Source organism: Xenia sp. Carnegie-2017, unplaced genomic scaffold (assembly GCF_021976095.1).
Source record: "Xenia sp. Carnegie-2017 unplaced genomic scaffold, XeniaSp_v1 HiC_scaffold_20, whole genome shotgun sequence".
NCBI lineage: Eukaryota > Metazoa > Cnidaria > Anthozoa > Malacalcyonacea > Xeniidae > Xenia > Xenia sp. Carnegie-2017.
The window spans coordinates 4,295,943-4,318,516 of NW_025813483.1; the positions used below are offsets into that span (position 1 = coordinate 4,295,943).

A 22,574-nucleotide genomic window follows, 5' to 3' on the forward strand; every position below is an offset into this window, starting at 1 on the left:
GACTATAGTCTTTAGCATCAAAATTTGTGAAAATGCATAGACTATAGCCTTTGGCATGAAAATTTATGAAAATGCATTAACTATATTCTTTGGCCTGAAAATTTGTGTAAGTGCATAAACTATAATCTTTGCATGAAATTGTGAAAATGCATGAATTATAGTCTTGGCATGAAAATTTGTGAAAATGCATAAAGTATACTAGTTTTGAATAAAAATTTGTGAAAATACATGGACTATAGTTCAGATGAAAATTTGTAAAATACATGAACTATAGTTTTGGCATGAAATGTGAAAAATTGTGGACAATTACTTTGGCATGAAAATTTGAAAATGCATAAATTATAGTCTTTGGTGTAAAATGCATGAATTATAGTCTGCATGTAAATGTACGCTATAGTCTATGGAATAAAAATTTGTGCAATTTATGAACAATTGTCTTTATGATAAATGCGTGAAAATGCATGGACTATAGTCTTTAGCATCAAAATTTGTGAAAATGCATAGACTATAGCCTTTTGGCATGAAAATTTATAAAATGCATGAACTATATTCTTTGTTGAAAATTGTGTAAAATGCATAAACTATAATCGTTGGGATTAAAATTTGTGAAACTGCATGAATTATAGTCTTTTACATGAAAATTTGTAACAATACATGAACTATAGTTTTTGACATGAAAATATGAAAAATCGTGGACTATAGTCTTTGAATTTTCACACATTTTCATGCCAAAGTCTATAGTCTTTGCATTTTCACAAAATTTTCACAATGAACACTATAGTCAAATTTCACAAATTTTTATTCCATAGAGTATAGCGTATGCATTTTCACAAATTTTTATGCGAAAGACTGTAATTCGTGCATTTTACACCAAAGACTATAATTTATGCATTTTCATAAATTTTCATGCCAAAGGCAATTGTCCACAATTTTTCACATTTTCATGCCAAAAACTATAGTTCATGCATTTTCACAAATTTCCATGCCAAAGACTGTAGTTTTATATTTTCACAAATTTTAATCACGAACACTATAGTCTTTACATTTTCAGAAATTTGATGCCAAAGACCATAGTCTTTAAATTTTAAATATCTTCATGCTAAAGACTATATTATTTGCATTTTCACACATTTTGATGCCAAAGACTATAGTCTACGCATTTTCACAAATTTTCATGACGAACACTATAGTCTTTGCATTTTCAGAAATTTGATGCCAAAGACTATAGTCTTTGAATTTTCACACATTTTCATGCCAAAGACTATAGTCCATGCATTTTCACAAATTACCATGCCAAAGACTATAGTCCATGCATTTCAACAAATTTTCATGCCAAAGACTATAGTCCACGCAGTTTCACAAATTTTCATGCCAAAGACAATAGTTCATGCATTTTCACAAATTCTCATGCCAAAGACAATAGTTCATGCATTTTCACAAATTTTGATGTTAAAGACTATAATTCATGCATTTTCACAAATTTACATGGCAAAGACTATAGTTCATGCATTTTCACAAATTTTCATGCCAAAGACTATAGTCCATGTATTTTCACAAATTTTTATTCCAAAGGCTAGTATACTTTATGCATTTTCGCAAATTTTCATGTCAAAGTTTATAGTCTTTGCATTTTCACAAATTTTCACGCCAAAGAATATAGTTCATGCATTTTCATAAATTTTCATGCCAAAGGCTATAGTCTATGCATTTTCACACTTTTTCATGTCAAAGGCTATTTTTCATAATTTCACAAATTTTTATTCCATAGAGTATATTGTATGCATTTTCACAAATTTTCTTGCGAAAGACTATAATTCATGCATTTTACACCAAAGACTATAATTTATGCATTTTCATAAATTTTCATGCCAAAGTCAATAGTTCATGCATTTCCACAAATTTTTGTGGAAAAACTATAGTTCATGCATTTTTGAAAATTTTCATGCAAAAGACTATAGTCCATGCATTTTCACAAATTTTCATGCCAAAGACTATAGTTCATGTATTTTTACAAATTTTCATGCCAAAGACTATAGTTCATGCATCTCCACAAATTTTTGTGGAAAAACTATAGTTCATGCATTTTTGAAAATTTTCATGCAAAAGACTATAGTCCATGCATTTTCACAAATTTTCATGCCAAAGACTATAGTTCATGCATTTTTACAAATTTTCATGCCAAAGACTATAGTTCATGCATCTCCACAAATTTTTGTGGAAAAACTATAGTTCATGCATTTTTGAAAATTTTCATGACAAAGACCATAGTACATGCATTTTCACAAATTTTCATGCCATAGAGCATAGTCCATAACTTTTACACATTTTCATGTCAAATCTACAGTCTGTGCATTTTTACATATTTTCATGCCAAAGTCGATAGTCCAAGCATTTTCACAAATTTTCATGCCAAAGCTATAGTTCATGCATTTTCACAAATTTTTATGCCAAAGACTATAATTTATGCATTTTTACACCGAAGACTATAATTTATGCATTTTCATAAATTTTCATGCCAATGGCAATTGTCCACGATTTTTCACATTTTCATGCCAAAAACTATAGTTTATGTATTTTTACAAATTTTCATGCAAAAGACTATAGTCCATGTATTTTCACAAATTTTTATTCCAAAGGCTAGTATACTTCATTCATTTTCGCAAATTTTCATGCCAAAGCTATAGTTCATGCATTTTTACAAATTTTCATGTAAAAGACTATAATTCATGCAGTTTCACAAATTTTAATCCCAACGATTATAGTTTATGCATTTACACAAATTTTCAGGCCAAAGAATATAGTTCATGCATTTTTATAAATTTTCATGCCAAAGGCTATAGTCTTTGCATTTTTACAAAATTTGATGCCAAAGACTATAGTCTTTAAATTTTAAATATCTTCATGTCAAAGTTTATAGTCTTTGCATTTTCACAAATTTTCATGACGAACACTATAGTCCATGCATTTTCACAAATTTCCATGCCAAAGACTATAGTCTTTGCATTTTCAGAAATTTGATGCCAAAGACTATAGTCTGCATTTTTACATATTTTTACGCCAAAGACTATAGTCCCTGCATTTTCAAATTTTCATGCCAAAGACAATAGTTCATGCATTTTCACAAATTTTGATGTTAAAGACTATAATTCATGCATTTTCACAAATTTCCATGCCAAAGACTATAGTCTTTGCAGTTTCACACATTTTGATGCCAAAGAGTATAGTCTCTGCATTTTCACAAATGTTCATGCCAAGACTATAGTCCATGCATTTTCACAAATTTACATGGCAAAGACTATAGTTCATGCATTTTCACAAATTTTCATGCCAAAGACTAGTCTTTGAAATTTCACACATTTTCATGCCAAAGACTATAGTCTTTGAATTTTCACACATTTTCATGCCAAAGACTATAGTCCATGCATTTTATCAAATTTCCATGCCAAAGACTATAGTCCACGCATTTTCACAAATTTTCATGAAGAACACTATAGTCATTGCAATTTTAGAAATTTGATGCCAAAGACTATATTCTTTGAATTTTCACACATTTTAATGCCAAAGACTATAGTCTTTGCATTTTTACAAAATTTGATGCCAAAGACTATAGTCTTTAAATTTTAAATATCTTCATGTCAAAGTTTATAGTCTTTGCATTTTCACAAATTTTCATGACGAACACTATAGTCCATGCATTTTCACAAATTTCCATGCCAAAGACTATAGTCTTTGCATTTTCAGAAATTTGATGCCAAAGACTATAGTCTGCATTTTTACATATTTTTACGCCAAAGACTATAGTCCCTGCATTTTCAAATTTTCATGCCAAAGACAATAGTTCATGCATTTTCACAAATTTTGATGTTAAAGACTATAATTCATGCATTTTCACAAATTTCCATGCCAAAGACTATAGTCTTTGCATTTTCACACATTTTGATGCCAAAGAGTATAGTCTCTGCATTTTCACAAATTTTCATGCCAAAGACTATAGTCCATGCATTTTCACAAATTTTCATGCCAAAGACTATAGTTCATGCATTTTCACAAATTTTCATGCCAAAGACTAGTCTTTGAAATTTCACACATTTTCATGCCAAAGACTATAGTCTTTGAATTTTCACACATTTTCATGCCAAAGACTATAGTCCATGCATTTTATCAAATTTCCATGCCAAAGACTATAGTCCACGCATTTTCACAAATTTTCATGAAGAACACTATAGTCATTGCATTTTTAGAAATTTGATGCCAAAGACTATAGTCTTTGAATTTTCACACATTTTAATGCCAAAGACTATAGTCTTTGCATTTTTACAAAATTTGATGCCAAAGACTATAGTCTTTAAATTTTAAATATCTTCATGTCAAAGTTTATAGTCTTTGCATTTTCACAAATTTTCATGACGAACACTATAGTCCATGCATTTTCACAAATTTCCATGCCAAAGACTATAGTCTTTGCAGTTTCACACATTTTTATGCCAATAGCTATAGTCTTAATATTTTTACACATTTTGATGCCAAAGAGTATAGTCTCTGCATTTTCACAAACTTTCATGCCAAAGACTATAGTTCATGCATTTTCACAAATTTTCATGCTAAGACTATAGTCCATGCGTTTTCACAAATTTACATGACAAAGACTATAGTTCATGCATTTCAACAAGTTTTCATGCCAAAGACTATACTCCACTCATTTTCACAAAATTTGATGCCAAAGAGTATAGTCTCTGCATTTTCACAAATTTTCACAGCCTATAGTCTTTGAATTTTCACACATTTTTATGCTAAAGTTTATAGTCTTTCCATTTTCACACATTTTGATGCCAAAGAGTATAATCTCTGCATTTTCACAAACTTTCATGCCAAAGACTATAGTCTTTGCATTTTCACACATGTTCATGCAAAAGACTATAGTCTTTGCATTTTCAGAAATTTGATGCCAAAGACTATAGTCTTTGAATTTTACACATTTTCATAAGAAAGACTATATTCTTTGCATTTTCACACATTTTCATGCAAAAGACTATAGTCTTCGAATTTTCACACATTTTCATGCTAAAGACTATAGTCTTTGCATTTTTACAAAATTTGATGCCAAAGACTATAGTCTTTAAATTTTAAATATCTTCATGTCAAAGTTTATAGTCTTTGCATTTTCACAAATTTTCATGACGAACACTATAGTCCATGCATTTTCACAAATTTCCATGCCAAAGACTATAGTCTTTGCAGTTTCACACATTTTTATGCCAATAGCTATAGTCATTGCGTTTTCACATATTTTGATGCCAAAGACTATAGTCTTTGAATTTTACACATTTTCACTTATTTTTACATAGTCTTTATATTTTCACACATTTTCATGCAAAAGACAGACTATATTCTATTAATTTTTACATAAGATTTTTATGCATTTTCACTACAAAGATTTTCATGTATTTTCATTCCAAAGACTTTTATAAGAAAGACTATTGCGATGCATATTCATAAATTTTAATACCAAAGTCTATATATATTCCGTGTAGTTTAACAAATTTCATGCCAAAGACTATATTCCAAGCATTTTATTAATGTTGTTGTCAAAGACTATGGTCCACGCATTTTAATTACTTTTCATGCAAAAGAATATATAGCCCGTGCAAATTTTCAAAAATTTTTATGCCAAAACTATAGTCTATGCATTTTTACACATTTTGATGCCAAAATTGTAATCCATAAATGTTTACAAATTTTAATGCCAAAGACTATTATAGTTCATGCATTTTAACACCTTTTTACACCAAAGACCATGCATTTTATTAATTTTTTATGCAAGAGATTATAAAGCCCATTCATTTTTACAAATGTTTATGCCAAAAAGTTTAGTTTATGCATTTTCAAAAATTTTAATGGCAAAAACTATAGTCTATGCATGTTTACTTATTTTCATGCCAAATGCTATATTTCAGGGATTTTTATAAAACTATAGTTTGTGCCATTTTACACAAAAAATCCTACTACAAGCATTTTCATGCAGTTGACGTAGAAATACTTAATACGAGCAATAACTCTACGACCACACAAAAGAAATGCGACAAGACTCAATGAAAAAGGTAACTAATAATGGGTTATAGACCAGCTTTAGAGGGAGGTATTTATTTTGGAGGCACTTACATACAAGTATACATTGATACATGCAAATTTTTCAAGTTAATTTTTACGTCACGTGAAGTCAATACTAACGTCACCTGAAGTCTGTTCTTACGTCACGTCTAGTACATTACATCTTTGCTAGCTCTAAGCCTTAATTGTATTATCCAAAGAACACTGTAAATAGTATCTTTTATATAATCAAAATTTAAAGGCAAGTATCAATTGTCAATTTCATTGTCAAAGTAAATTCTCTGAAAACAAAAAATTTTAATGGACTAATTTTTATGTCATATTTCTAAAAAAATATTTAGGTTGTAATTTACTTCGTACACGAAAGCCACATCTATCAGATTCGTTTAACATGTTTATAAAGAAAGAAATTGACGAAACATTTGCCGTGAATACAAATTTCCTTTTTGTAAAAGACTTCTTCCGAGTCAATGAATGTCGACCATATTATTGATCAAAGCACCACGTGCCTTTGCCAAAGAAATCACATCTTTTAAATGAAACTATTTTGTATATTTTGCACTAAATACGCTTTGCTATGTTATATTAGTTTACATATTGAGATATTCAACTCTTTAATATAGAAAAGAATAAAGATGTGATTTATTTCAATAAAAATAAACATTCAATCTCTTGCAGTATAATAATGAAAAATGGCTAATTTTTTTTGTATACTAATAACAGTGCATTGGGAATCGAACCCAAAGACTAAAATGTACCGCTCTTTGAAAATGCCCGAATTAGGCTGTTTTTAAATAGTTCGGCCTTTTTATACAGGCGGTTCAACGTTAAAATCCTTGAATGTCTAACTTTGAACCCCCAATAACACGGTACTAAAACTTTCACATTAACATTATGTGTTAAGTAAATAAACATGCAAAAATAGTTTGAACAAAAATCTCCCAAACTGTTCTAAAAGCAGAATAGCTTAAGCATGAAGCTTGTTTTTTAGCGAGAGGGAAGATGGCTGTAAATTTTAGCTGTTAGATCTTAGGTTCGCCTAGCCAATGGCTCATAACTTTCAAATTGTTTTTCTTTACGTTCCATTGTTGAATATGACATGAAGTAGTACAAATTTAGTCCACACCAAGGTCACTGTTTTTTTTGAAAACCTAACCGAAAAAAAAATCCCTAATGGAAAAACCTGAACGGTATAAACCAAGACCGAACACGAAGTCGTAAGAACTTGGAGGATACTGAACAGGAAAAAACTGCTAGGGATTTTAGCCGAAATTCCGCACCCCAGGGGACCCATATAAACAATAAACTTTACTTACTTTTGCAACGATTCAAAAAGCCAAGAAGAAAAAAAAGACGCAAAATTTTCATATACCCTTTTAAAGCTAACAATTTGTTAGTATTTTTAAGGTATTTTCGTTCTTTTTCGCCATTTTGAACATACAGTTAACGAACCGAAGCTGCCATATTTCAGTCTAACTACACGTAAATAGATCGCCGAATTGGACAACTTTCTACTTTGAAAGAGAAAATTGTGTAAATGATGGGAATTTCATAAAACCTGTGCTTTAATTATCTAATCCACATCAAAATCAGTCGCACCTAGCGCCACCTAAGCGCCCTTATTTTGCACCGTTTTATTCAGTGCTTTGCGCGCCCGGTGCCACTAACACTTAAAATTTGGAGCAAGCGCCGACTGTATGATATGGAATAGAATATAGTACTTCAAGATAGTTTGTACGGTCAGACGAAATTTATTGTTTTTTGAAACCACCTGAAGAAGCACACGTTAAGTTTGGTTACCAAAGGAGTGGTGATACTCTAACCAAACGACCGGCAGCGCTTTATTTAAATTATGCTTTAATTTGACAATTATCACATAGTTCACTTTGATAGAAACGCAAATGGTGAACATGGAAACATTCGTGCAACTTTTAAGTAAAATATGTGACAACGTCTGCAGTTTGTCTTCATAGTAACCATTTATAAAAAAACAAAAAGCAATGCACTTTTACTAAAACTTCTTTAAGATTAATACGAAGGCATTCCGCATATTTAGACCTGGTGTACTAATTTATTTTTATACCCGCTTACGCTGTGGCTTGCTGCATTGAAATTCCCAGGAATGAAGTTTTCTTCAAAAGAAATCAACATGTCCTTTTACACATTTACAGTCATCGCCACGCCGCCCCTAAACTGTAAATGTCTTAACAAATTAAATACTTTTTTTAGTATCTATTTGTCGATTTAGGAATGAATGATAAGATTGGAAGTTTTCTTCCAAGCATTTAAAATTCACTCATTTCTCTTGATAGTGGGGGTTCATCCTTTATAAGTACAAACCCCACGTTCGTTATCTGAGCGTAGCAACTACCTACAGCGCATGCCTAAACTGTCTACACTTCCTACCTGCGCATGACACCGGAATTCCGCCCTGAAAAGGAATGCCCCTTGAAGGAGGTAACCCATCATGCCCTTAACTTAACCTAACCTAGTGCATGTAGCACCTACGGGTGACCTCCAACCGAGGTGGGTTGAACTACTCATGCATTATAGGGGATCCATGCAGGAGTGCCTTAATAGTCACTGTAGAAAGCCGTTCATGAAATTGGCCAACTACAACGACTGCATGCTTTTACCGTACTAGGGGAGATAATTTTTCTTTCCACCAGAGCCACCATCTTTCCTTAGTCTTCAATAGGTCTTGCTCGCTTGATCCAGTCTTCAAAGGTCTTCTTACAGATGCAATTTGCATCCTCTACGCTAAGGTACCATTTGTACCCACTAGCCCCAAGTTGAAGTTGCCTTCCTTTGGCCAAACTTCACTTGCATTTCCGATTCTAAGCTATGGTCCTGTCTATCCCTCTGCGAGGCAACAGCCGCTGCGATCATGCGTAGCTCCTTAAATCAGTATATTCACACAGAGGTTTTTCGAAAGTAAATTTTATAGAACAAAAACAGTTGCATGTCAGTCACAGATTTAAAATAGTTGATACAACTTCACGCTTACTGATATACATGTTTTAAAACTAATAAAGCAACACCGAAAAACACAATTGGATTATTTCAACCGAAAGAACATTTTTATCACCTCTTAATCAAGACTATTTTTGAAAATGCAGATGTCAATTTTTTTAAATATAATTATTTGCATTCCTGCATTAAAAAAATAGCCTTACAGTGGAATATACTGCACACCAGGATTTGTTGTGGCTATTGCCCGAAATATATCAAAGATTTGACCTGTTAGCAGGCCTAACTAAGTAAAAGGTTTATTGTTATTACACTCACGGTTTTCGACGAATCCTTGGCAGTTTGACGACAGAATCCTTGGCAGTTCGACGACAGACTACGATCAACGACGAATCCCTTTCCAATTGTGAAGACGATTTGATCAGACCCAGAGCGCGGATAGTCACAAAAAAGCCCAAATTAAATTTTTGAAAAATTCAGAACGTTGATGGTGAAACCATCGTATCCAATCTTCAGGCTAACTGACAAATATCCCTGGTTTCATGTCGACGACGGCAAGCAAAGAAGCAAGATTGGCCATTTCTTGCAACTGCGCATGTCGCCTACGGCATGAAGTCGGAAATATTGACAGTCAGTCGGAAAATTAGGATTTTTAGGTTTTGTTTTTTCATGTTGAAGAAATTCCATGTTTTCATTCAGAAAGACTTTTACATTAAAAAATGACGAAATCTGGGCGTTTTATGGCGGCGTTTTATTCATCGTAATTAATCGACTTCTCTTGCGATTGATTGACCAGTGGTGATCTTTGCAGGAAAATGCCAAGAAAATTGTTTTAGAATCGGTCAGAATATTGACTTGTCAATGGAAACGGGCGTAGGGCTGATGGATGCATTGCTTAATAATAGAGTTCAGTGTTTCCATTCTTTGTCGTGATTGCCTTTAGAACAACAGAAGTCAAGTTTTCAACTTCATCAAAGAATATTGCTCATTCTTAATCATTCTTCAGAGGTCTTCACTAAAATATATTGTTCATTCTTGATCATTGTTTAGAGGTCTTCATCAAAGAATATTGTTCATTCTTCATCATTGTTCCGAGGCCTTCGTCAAAGTACATTGTTCAAACTTGATCATTATTCAGAGGACTTTATCATCCTTGATAATTGTTCAGAGGACTTCATCAAAGTATATTGTTCATTCTCCAAAGAAATGGTCAACAACGGCCGCAATTCTTGGCCACCACTGTGAACAATAACCATTTAATTGAATTTTAAAGTCCACCATCATAGTGAATACACCAACATTTGTTTTTTGTTTCTCAATCTCAGTTAATGATCATTTATCGTTTAACAGAAGAATGTTCATATCTAGAATCAAGCACAGAAGAAACAGAATTTAGAAAGACAAAAATTTTATGGAAAGGACATACCGCACTTTGCATGAATGAACATCACAAGCAGTGTCCCAACTCAATTTACTCTCTGTAAAAGAACATGAAACAACATATTTACCTTAACATGGTTTCAAAGCACTCCAAGAGATATTTCACCGATTAATTTTAACTTCGGCTGACGATTCCTCGTGCATCTACCGACTTTCATGTTCACGTTCAAAATGGCATGCTCTTTCGTGGTCTTAAACTAAGGCCATGTTTCACAAACGTGTTGGGTTCTGATTGGTCAGTAACTAGGTGTGTCGTCAACGTGTTATGTTCTTATTGGTCAGATACTAGGTGTGTCGTCAATTGTACATTGTGGCAATACAGAGTGTCTCAAAAAACTGCTCCTCATTGGAATCAGCCGACATTTATAATTTGCATGATTCATCATTTAGAAATATTTAATCCCCATAGAGCCGTAAATACAATTAAATACAATATAAAGAAGACGTATATTTCAGCTACTGCAAATAGCAAATCCCAAACATTTGAGCTTTCTTGGGCAACAAATACTACATTCTAAATGTCAACCGATATCAAAAAGGATTTGAGTAAATTTCATCTCATTTTCTTAATGTATTTATCCACCAACGTTAACATTTTGATTTCTTTTAGGCCTAGTTCAAACGTTGAACTTTACATGAGCCCAACGCATTTAAAACAAAAGATAATGAAGAAGTTTATCCCATTTTCTTTTCTCTTTAACACGTTCGGTGCATGTAATGTTCGACGTTTGAAAAAGGCCTTAATTAGCTTTCTGCAGGGTGTACATAGAAAACGACTTTCGTCAATTAAACTATCGTAAAATTTCAAAGCTCAATCACTGTGCTAATCTTACTGGTGCATTACATTTCCAATGGGGGAAGAGCTTTTGTACTCAACGTTTCTAACAATAATTTATGCACCTGCGTACTTCACATAGTGACAGGCATTAATTTATACAAAAGTCTTCAACGGTGAATGAAGGCTGACCCACTATTTTTGCACGCATAGTTTTCAACTTAAATACTCAAAGGAATGAATCGGATAAAAATATTATTACAATACATTGTTTTATTTTTTTATCGTGGTATTGTAGCCGGTATTGTACGTTGTTTCTTTTAAAGAATTTTCAATCTCCATACAGGAATAAATTTTCATGGTAACTTTTGTTTTGAATCTTTCCACATTCCTATTTTTGTATGACAAAAATGAAAAAATTTACGCTCCGTTAAGCTTTCGACTTCTAGGTCGGCTGAAAAGATTTTATTCGCCACTCCCCAGGCATGCCTAAATCGTTCAACGTCCATGCCACCAGTAGTAAAAAGAGATAATACTCTTGCGTGAAGATTAAAGTCACTTTCTAGCCCAGAAGATTTATAGACTTTAAAAATGAAGAAATTATATTCCACGATCCATCTCCCAAATTCAATGTGTTGAGTATTCGTGTTGTCCTTTTGCAAAGCAACAAAATTACAGCTCATACGTACAATAATACATTTCCGGTCATATACGGTGAGGTTCCCTTCTGCTGGCTAAAATACCAAGATTTTATTTCATCTTGATAATTGATAACTTACATTATCCATACAAAGTACATACCTCTCCCAGTCTGAGTTGTGCTATGTTATACGTCCATATCCATCATGTTCCCAGCGTCCACCAGGATGATTTACAGTGTAACCAAAGTCCAGATGAATCGAGAGTGGATTAAATGTGGTTTTGCTCTGAATACGATGCTAAAAACAACAGAAATGAAACATTAAATGAAACATTAAATGAAAGACATTTTTGTATTTTATTATTACATTAGACTCTATGCCATTGCTTAACAATATTTTAGGTAAAGTAAAGACAGTGTTTGTTCTCTGTTTGTTTTTCATGATAATATACAAATGACCAATAGAAAAGAAAAACAATCCTTGTACTATGTAATGTTTATTTAAGAAAAAATACGTCAACTGTCAATAATATGGGTTATTGACTGGTTAAATTTTCGACTTTTGAGAACAAGATTTACCTTTTAACTTTCGTAACTTTTTGTTGTTGATGACTTTGAAAGATGGGCCAAACGGTCGCACGATTTAGCAGTCTTGCCTTGTATAAATACTAGACGCAAATTTCTTTTGAGAGCAAAGGAGGGCCATTTTAAAAGCTGTGTAAGCAGAATCAAACCTAGCAAAGCTTATCTCGATATTGGGTTGGATTTTATCATTGACGGGACGTTTAATAAAGTCAAGCGGTTCTAGGAAAGACGTTAAATATTCACGAAGCGTGAATTACATATCTTTAGGTTTGAGAGGCTTGTCGGGATAAAATTACAGTATTTCTTACTTTTTCCTTCACCAAATATGTTTAGCTCTACTTATATGTATTGAGCACTGTATAACGGAAAAATCAAAAAACGAATTATTTCCTAGTATATTATGCATATATGTAATAAATGTCAACTAGCAGTGGAAGCTGGGTGCGATATGTATGCAGTGGCTTAGGAACCCAGACGTTTCGGGTCGCGACCGCACTCTCCCTGTTTACCCTGAGCGAAGCCTGATGCAGGTGATCTCGGGGTCTGATGGGCGGAAGCCCTCTATTGACATCCCCAAGTAGGATAGCGTGGAGGGGCTGAAATCTCCTACCGAAACGTTAACATGCGACGTTCTAGTGCCTTACGCTTAAGAGGGTATCGGCACAGAATAATAGTTATATACAGAAGGGCAACTTAAGAGTGTACCGCGTCCTCAAGTCCGACATCATTCCAGCAAGGTACTTAGGGTTTTTCACTTGTTTCCAACCACTGCAATTACATGACGTCATTTCTTCACAATTAAATCGAAAAGATTTCAATATAATAAATGATGTCGTGTCATTTCAGTGGTTGGGAACAAGTGAAAAGCCCTGAATATCTTTCTGGAATTATGGCTGCCGATATGCGTGGCTCGACATGCGCGAGGACAAAAACATCAAAGGCTCCGACATGAGTCACCTTCTGTATAAATATCTATTCTGTGGTATCGGAAGGCATGGACTGAAAACGGGATTTTTTGCTTTCGAGTTCAATCTTTTTGTTTACAAGAGTTCTACTCATAAAAGAAAGTAGAGCATCCAAAGATACTGCAAAGGCTCAAACTGCTTCTACTTTCTTCACTTATAATTTAAACCAACACAAAACGTGTTTATACGTTTTTTACTTGTTACTTTTCTACAGTGCATGTAACTTTCTCATAACTCTCCCGTGATTAACGACAGCCTTCTTATACAATATAACTCGAGAGTATCCATGGGCTTTATGGAAAAAAGGAATTATCGAATTTTTTAAGATAGTTTTAACAAAGATAACATTTAATAAGCCAAGCAATTTGTATCGTCTAAATTTTCAAGCTATCTTCACCCTGGCGTCGTTGTTTCTCCTCCCTCATGCATGATTTTATTTCACTGTTAGAAGTTTCATTTTCAAGCTATCTTCAACCTGGCGTCGTTGTTTCTCCTCCCTCATGCATGATTTTATTTCACTGTTAGAAGTTTCATTTTCAAGCTATCTTCAACCTGGCGTCGTTGTTTCTCCTCCCTCATGCATGATTTTATTTCACTGTTAGAAGTTTCATTTTCAAGTATTTCTTCTACCTCAACCCACGAATTACAATATCTGTCATAAATATTAGAGCATTGTTTATGCAAAAAATACGCAAATACAAAATTATAGAGAAAAATAAAAACATCTCTTACATTGTCACGGTTATTACGAGTGGCGTAACAAAGTGTTGTTTAGTTTGACCTGCCATTTACCTTTTGAAAGCACCCCGCAACATTTTTGTTTTTTTGCACCATCTGTATATTCACACACACTTTATATTTTATGTTTTTTTCTCATGTATTTTTGTCCTCTTTATCGCACTTATAATTTTAAACTCGTTGCTGAACTCTTATTATGTAAATCTTTGTATTTACATAAGTATATAAACGCACCTCCTTGATCATTTAATCATTACTATGATGATGTCTTGTGTAAAGACGAAACCTTACTTTAAATAAACTATGAATTCTTACTAAATGGCTATACTTAAGGTTCCTTTCCACCCATCGAAAAACGCCTGCGAGTTACTCGCAGCGAGCTGACAATGAATTGCAGCATAGTTAAATTAATTGAACAAAATTTTTTGATGCCGCAAACAGACTCGTAAGCTCGCAGCGAGAGCATTTTGCGATGAGTGGAAAAGAGCCCTTAGAATTTTATGTTGGGCAATTGTTTTTTAACACGAATCCGTTTCATGCCTGGCAAATCACTCGCTATCTTTTTAACCCAATTGTCTTTTTTAAGAGTTAAAACTGACAAGAGCTTGAAATTTCGCTTTTTATACTGTGCACTTGAGTGTGCTTTTTCTGTAAATGATTCAAACCATAGAGTTGTTGAGATTTAAGAAAGTTTAGTGTATCTTATGATTAACATGATGCCATGATCTCATATCTTACGACTTTTCTCTTCGAACACAAGGCTGTCATGCAGAAAATTTGATCTCGTAATGTAGCTATATATTAAGTACGTATCATCTAGCCACGAGCAGTCACTTAGTTTACCGTAAAACCTTCCACTGTGCATCATTATATTGAAGAAGTCAATTGACCAAGGTAAGAAACGTCGCTTTTTATACAGTGCACTTGACTGTGCTTTTTCTGTAAATGATTCAAACCATAGAGTTGTTGAGATTTAGGAAAGTTTAGTGCATCTCATGATTAACATGATGCCATGATCTCATATCTTACGACTTTTCTCTCCGAACACAAGGCTGTCATGCAGAAAATTTGATCTCGTAATGTAGCTATATATTACGTACGTATCATCTAGCCACGAGCAGTCACTTAGTTTACCGTAAAACCTTCCACTGTGCATCTTTATATTGAAGAAGTCAATTGACCAAGGTAAGAAACGTCGCTTTTTATACTGTGCACTTGACTGTGCTTTTTCTGTAAATGATTCAAACCATAGAGTTGTTGAGAGTTAGGAAAGTTTAGTGCATCTCATGATTAACATGATGCCATGATCTCATATCATACGACTTTTCTCTTCGAACACAAGGCTGTCATGCAGAAAATTTGATCTCGCAATGTAGCTATATATTACGTACGTATCATCTAGCCACGAGCAGTCACTTAGTTTACCGTAAAACCTTCCACTGTGCATCTTTATATTGAAGAAGTCAATTGACCAAGGTAAGAAACGTTTAAAACATGTACTGACTTTTGTTTAAAAAGAAAAACCATTGCTAAATGCAGCAATTTATTCTTCATAAAAAGTGTTATCACGTTTATGTGAAGTTTCTTGTTTGATAATAATAACCAATTTTAACATACTTTACGCATATATGAAAATATAATCATCGTTTGACTCAACTGTACTAAATTTTGTAATGTCGGATCGGTTTTTGTTCCTCTTCCACAGCGAGGTCAAATCGCTCGGCCTATCGGCATGAGCGCAAAGCCTATCCAGTTTTCGTACTGTAAAAAGTAATCCGGTATCAAGCCTACCCGGTATCGTGTGAGCTGGGCCTAAAAAAGTGGCCACAAACAGTATGGGCGAGCATAAATTGAAAACAAGAGTTTTGATGCTTTTATCTAACTTGCTTTCAAGATTGATTCGAAAACTGTTGTTGATCAAATTATTTGAGCTCATATCTGTTTGCGCAGGTTAATGGAAACTCAGTTATAGACCATTCAGCGTCGCGATTTAATGCTTTTAATTTATAAAAATAACTATTTTTGTCCATTTTTTCATGAAAGGGTGTCGCTAAAAAAAGATATATTTTTGAAGAGCTTATTGCAATACATACTGAAAATACATAATACATTTAGATTTTTTTAATATGTTTTTCGTTGTTTAGATTAACTATAGCGCGTCATGCCATGTGCTTTGAGAGCTGGATTTTAATATTTATTCTCCATAAATGATATTTTCTCTTTCAGCAACAACGAAATGAAGTGTATGACGTATGCTATCATTTTGCTTGCTGTTTTTCATTGTTCGCAAACCTTTCCAAGAACAGGTGTCGAAAAACCAGGTACATATGATTTTTTTCGAGAATTGAAGACATAATGCTGTCGTCGGAACTGTAAAGTTTTGCCGTTTGTTCTTGTTTATGTACTTAAACCTGACGCTAAATGATTTTGGAAAGACTTAGTGGTTGCTGTTTGATTTTAAATGAAAATCAATAAACAATTAAAATTTCGATATCTTTTATATAAAATATCTTTTAATGAATTTCTTTCATTCATTGACATTGCAAAGACTACACATATGATGATGTTCACCAGCTACTGAGATTTGGAGAAAAACGTTTAGCCATTTATTGCGAATGATATGATGTTCACCAGCTACTGAGATTTGGAGAAAAACGTTTAGCCAACTGATATGATGTTCACCAGCTACTGCGTTTAGCCATGCGATGCGCTGATAATCCCACAAAATTTTGGTTTAGGATGTCTATGACAATTATATAAGTTGTTAAAGAAGTAGATAATTTCATTCTTTAAGAAGAGAAGGTTGAAATCAAAAAATGATGCCAGTCATTTCTGTCTGTTTTTTAGGTAAAATATTCATGTCATGCCCATGCGTAGAACCCGCAGGGAGAACCGGAATTCTACGCGGTGTTTGTCATAATGATGAGGAAATGTGTGGTGCCCTGCACTTTTTAGTGTGCTGCCGTAGACACCGTTGATGATTTTTTCTCACAAATGAAGTATATCGTATTGAAACTAAAATTGAATATAAATTGATATCCTCATGAATTAATTAATGGTTGAAGAATATAATATTGTTTCTTAGTAATAAAAGATGATCTTTGATCTGTGTGTGTGTGTTTGTCTTGAAAGTGTGACATTAAGCCATTAACATGAAAGTTTGACTTGAAATTGTACAAACATGTATGGGCCTGTATAAAAACACTGTAACATTGCTCTTACTATCTGTTCACGAAAATTGAGTGTGCTAAATCCGGTGAATGGTTTGTGCTCGCATGTTTGTGGTTATGGATCGTCCAGGTTAGTATGGAGTCCTGAGGATTCTTAGTGATGATGTTGAATGATGTCTCGATAACCCTAGCTGTAGTCATCTTCAGACTCAAGCGAAATAAAACAGAAAAGATGTCACAAAGCTTTCAAAATGTGCTATAGTAAAATGTATTATTTTCAGCACACCTTAGTGTGCTACCCAATAGTAACCTTGGTGTGTGTTTCATAATGCATCTCACTTTCTTTAATGTGCAAATTGTTTCTATTTGTGAGCGACCCTTGCGAGCCAATGTAATGCACTTTTTGATTGAACATTTCTAAAGCGTTGACCAATGTAAAGCAGAAAATTTAATTTTTGCTTGCTTTTCGTTAATGTCAAATGTTGGATTGATATCTTTCTGCAAGTAAATATAAGTTTCCAAAGTATCGTTATTGAATCGTTCTTGAGAATCTTTCATTACATAACGAGACAAATCACTTGTCGGTAAGGCTGTGTTGTCAACAGAACGACAGTAAAAACCTTTTACTTTAACCATTTTTCTATACAATCTAACGCACGTGTATGAGAAAGAATGCGTTTTTGTTTAAATTATGTCTTGGGGGGAGTTGACCATTTAAAGTGTAAGAAGAAAAGGGGGGAGGGTGTATGATCAATTATACGTGATCAATGCATACATTTGTGATATGGTACGATTCTAATGTGTGGGGTATACTGAACTATCGTCTCGTACGAATGCAATTTTGAAAACTATTTTATATTTCTGAGTAAGCATAGTACTTGTTACTTGTACATATATAAAGATTATGATTGTCAATTATTTTACCTATACTGGCAATGACAACAGAAACAGTAATCAGTTGTAATACTTAACATTGGTTTTAAATATAAAAGCTGATAGTCATAAGCGAACAGGACGGTGGGGAAGTTGCCCGCCGGGAAAGTTAAAAATTTGAAAAGGTGCGCAAACTTTCAACGTCAGTCAGGAGAAAATATAGTGGCACCTTCATTGTGAGTAGGGGATAATATTTACTGCCCCTTCCAAGAAATGATAGCTCCCGTAGTCCTAAGCTGATAGTTAAAGACTGCAATACTGCAATATATATGCAAATTTGAAGTAGAGAAGTGCATTTGCGTACCAACAATAGGAAAGATGTAGCCAAACATGGCGCATTTGTATACAAAAAAGATTTTGCAATACGTACTTAATGGGCAAACCTCTTTTTGGTATCCTGTAACATATTAATAATAGATTTGGTATATAATAGATTTGGTATCCTGTTAAATCCATTATCCTCCTCTGTTTAATATGGCGAAGTTGTTCATCTTTTTTAAGTGTTGACGCTGTAACGCGTCGTATGTTGGTCAAACAACTCGCCATCTTCACACCAGAATTTCAGAGCACTTGGGAATTTTGACAGGAATACAGTCATCATACCCTACCACATCCAGCATCTTATCCCGTAATAACACATCATCTTTTCTTCACCCTACATTCCAGACGTAAAGACCCATAAAAGCCTTCTGATATCTGAACTTAAACCCACATTAAATATCCAAGGCAGTTCCATCTCATTTACTTTTTGAAAGCACCCCGCAACATTTTTGTTTTTTTGCACCATCTGTATCTTCACACACACTTTATATTTTATGTTTTTTTCTTATGTATTTTTGTCCTCTTCATCGCACTTATAATTTTAAACTTATTGCCGAACTCTTATTATGTAAATCTTTGTATTTACATAAGTATATAAACGCACCTCCTTGATCATTTAATCATTACTATGATGATGTCTTGTGTAAAGACGAAACGTTACTTTAATTAAATTATGAATTCTTACTAAATGGCTATACTTGGAGTTTTATGTTGGGCAATTGTTTTTTAACACGAACCGTTTCACGCCAGGCAAATCACTCGCTATTTTTTTGACCCAATTGTCTTTTTTAAGAGTTAAAACTGACAGGAGCTTGAAATTTCGCTTTATATACTGTGCACTTGAGTGTGCTTTTTCTTTAAATTATTCAAACCATAGAGTTGCTGAGATTTCAGAAAGTTTAGTGTATCTTATGATTAACATGATGCCATGATCTCATATCGTACGACTTTTCTCTCCGAACACAAGGCTGTCATGCAGAAAATTTGATCTCGTAATGTAGCTATATATCACGTACGTATCATCTAGCCACGAGCAGTCACTTAGTTTACCGTAAAACCTTCCACTGTGCATCTTTATATTAAAGAAGTCAACTGACCAAGGTAAGAAACGTCGCTTTTTATACTGTGCACTTGATTGTGCTTTTTATGTAAATGATTCAAACCATAGAGTTGTTGAGATTTAAGAAAGTTTAGTGCATCTCATGATTAACATGACGCCATGATCTCATATCGTACGACTTTTCTCTCCGAACACAAGGCTGTCATGCATAAAATTTGATCTCGTAATGTAGCTATATATTAAGTACGTATCATCTAGCCAAGAGCAGTCACTTAGTTTACCGTAAAACCTTCCACTGTGCATCATTATATTGAAGAAGTCAATTGACCAAGGTAAGAAACGTTTATAACATGTACTGACTTTTGTTTAAAAAGAAAAACCATTGCTATATGCAGCAATTTATTCTTCATAAAATGTGTTATCACGGAACGGGCGACCTCTTAAATTTAGCTGTTTTAATGGTTACTTCTTGTTGTTGTTTTTCTATACATTGTACATTATATAACTCGTTGAAATAAAACATCGAATTGAAAAATGAACATTTCAGAAATTCCGGGTGTCTTGGTCCTTGCACAATAATGATTAAGTATCACATGGTTTATCTTATGAATTATAGTTCGTCATGTTCCGAAAGTTGATATAGTAATGTAAGAGTTCTAAATCTAGTCAAGAAGCAATTTAATTCCGTCCTATCTTTGAACTGCAGTGCTCGCTTTTTTCAATAAGTTAACTGGCAGAAAGATAGGCAAGTTGGTGATTGCACAATAATAATTGAAGATGACAAGTTTCATCTTATGAACTGTAATTTTTGGTCATGTCCCATAAGTTGATATATTGTTTTAAATTTAGTCAAAAAGCATTTTAATTGCATCCTATCTCTGCACTGCACTGCTCTTAATTCGCCCCAGTACTTGAACGTGCAAATAATAACCGCCATGGTTGCTAATTCAAATATTTCGTAAGTAAATTTTCGTGAGAACTTTTTTACAGATAACTAAGTAGAGTTTTTTCTTGGGCGTATTAAGATTTTTTTCGAATGGACGCAAGGATTGGAAGAGTATAAATTCAAAATACGACCGAATATATGTTGCCCATTACAGAATAATACTAGAAAGAAGCCTTTCACACCACGATAATACATTGTTAAAAGCTTAAACATGCCATGCTGAAGACAAATTACATTTGCTGGCGGAATATCCATTGAAAACATAGTTTGTATCTCTGTTTGCTTTTATTTTTGAAAAATCGCACGGACTTCTTAGTTGCCAAAGTGGAACTTATCGGATTCGAGCGTTCACAGCGGAACGTATCAGATCGGTTTTTGTACCACTTCCACAGCGCAGTCAAATCGCTCGGCCTATCGGCATGAGCGCAAAGCCTATCCAGTACGAAAAGTAATCCGGTATCAAGCCTATCCGGTATCGTGTGAACTGGGCCTAAAAAAGTGGCCACGAACCGTATGGGCGAGCATAAATTGAAAACAAGAGTTTTGATGCTTTTATCTAACTTGCTTTCAAGATTGATTGGAAAAGTGTTGTTGACCAAATTATTTGAGCTCATGTTTGCGCAGGTTAATGGAAACTCAGTTATAGACCAATCAGCGTCGCAATTTAATGCTTTTAATTTATAAAAATAACTACTTTGCCCATTTTTTCATGATAGGGTGTCGCTAAAACAAAGATATATTTTTGAAGAGCAGATTGCAATAAATACTGAAAATACATAATACATTTAGATTTTTTTAATATGCTTTTCGTTGTTTAGATTAACTATAGCGCGTCATGTCATGTGCTTTGAGAGCTGGATTTTAATATTTATTCTCCATAAATGACATTTTCTCTTTCAGGAACAACGAAATGAAGTGTATGACGTATGTTATCATTTTGCTTGCTGTTTTTCATTGTTCGCAAACCTTTCCAAGAACAGGTGTCGAAAAACCAGGTACATATGATTTTTTTCGAGAATTGAAGACATGATGCTGTCGTCTGAACTGTAAAGTTTTGCCGTTTGTTCTTGTATATGTACTTAAACCTGACGCTAAATGATTTTGGGAAGATTTAGTGGTTGCTGTTTGATTTTAAATGAAAATCAATAAACATTTAAAATTTCGATATCTTTTGTATAACATATCTTTTAATGAATTTCTTTCATTCATTGACATTGCAAAGACTACATATATGATATGATGTTCACCAGCTACTGAGATTTGGAGAAAAACGTTTAGCCAACTATTGCGATGCGCTGATAATCCCACAAAATTTTGGTTTAGGATGTCTATGACAATTATATAAGTTGTTAAAGAAGTAGATAATTTCATTCTTTAAGAAGAGAAGGTTGAAATCAAAAAATGATGCCAGTTATTTCTGTCTGTTTTTTAGGTAAAATATTCATGTCATGCAAGTGCCCATCTCCCGCAGGAAAACCGGATTTCTACGCTTATTTTGTTTTACGAATGAAAAATGTTGTGGTGAACAACACTATATGGTGTGCTGCTATAAATATCGTTGATGATTTTTTTCTCACAAATGAAGTATATCGTATTGAAACTAAAATTGAATATAAATTGATATCCTCATGAATTAATTAATGGTTGAAGAATATAATATTGTTTCTTAGTAATAAAAGATGATCTTTGATCTGTGTGTGTGTGTTTGTCTTGAAAGTGTGACATTAAGCCATTAACATGAAAGTTTGACTTGAAATTGTACAAACATGTATGGGCCTGTATAAAAACACTGTAACATTGCTCTTACTATCTGTTCACGAAAATTGAGTGTGCTAAATCCGGTGAATGGTTTGTGCTCGCATGTTTGTGGTTATGGATCGTCCAGGTTAGTATGGAGTCCTGAGGATTCTTAGTGATGATGTT

At 33.6% G+C, this 22,574-nt stretch overlaps 2 long non-coding RNA genes across 5 annotated transcripts; one reads left to right on the plus strand and one right to left on the minus strand.

Annotated features, from left to right (window-relative positions):
• Positions 1–13,661: 13,661 nt before the first annotated feature.
• Positions 13,662–14,095, minus strand: LOC124442551. The gene is made up of 2 exons (XR_006947282.1): positions 13,959–14,095; positions 13,662–13,881 (listed from the first exon to the last, which is right to left on the minus strand). It is a non-coding gene; the product is annotated as an uncharacterized LOC124442551 (long non-coding RNA).
• A 922-nt stretch (positions 14,096–15,017) lies between these two features.
• Positions 15,018–22,341, plus strand: LOC124441382. 4 transcript variants are annotated; one of them, XR_006946959.1, is made up of 7 exons: positions 15,018–15,115; positions 15,273–15,406; positions 15,564–15,697; positions 19,673–19,746; positions 19,904–20,037; positions 21,552–21,646; positions 22,084–22,341. It is a non-coding gene; the product is annotated as an uncharacterized LOC124441382 (long non-coding RNA). The 4 variants fall into 4 exon arrangements; XR_006946961.1 differs by having other exon boundaries at positions 15,020–15,115; positions 15,624–15,697; XR_006946962.1 differs by having other exon boundaries at positions 15,020–15,115; positions 15,333–15,406.
• Positions 22,342–22,574: the final 233 nt, after the last annotated feature.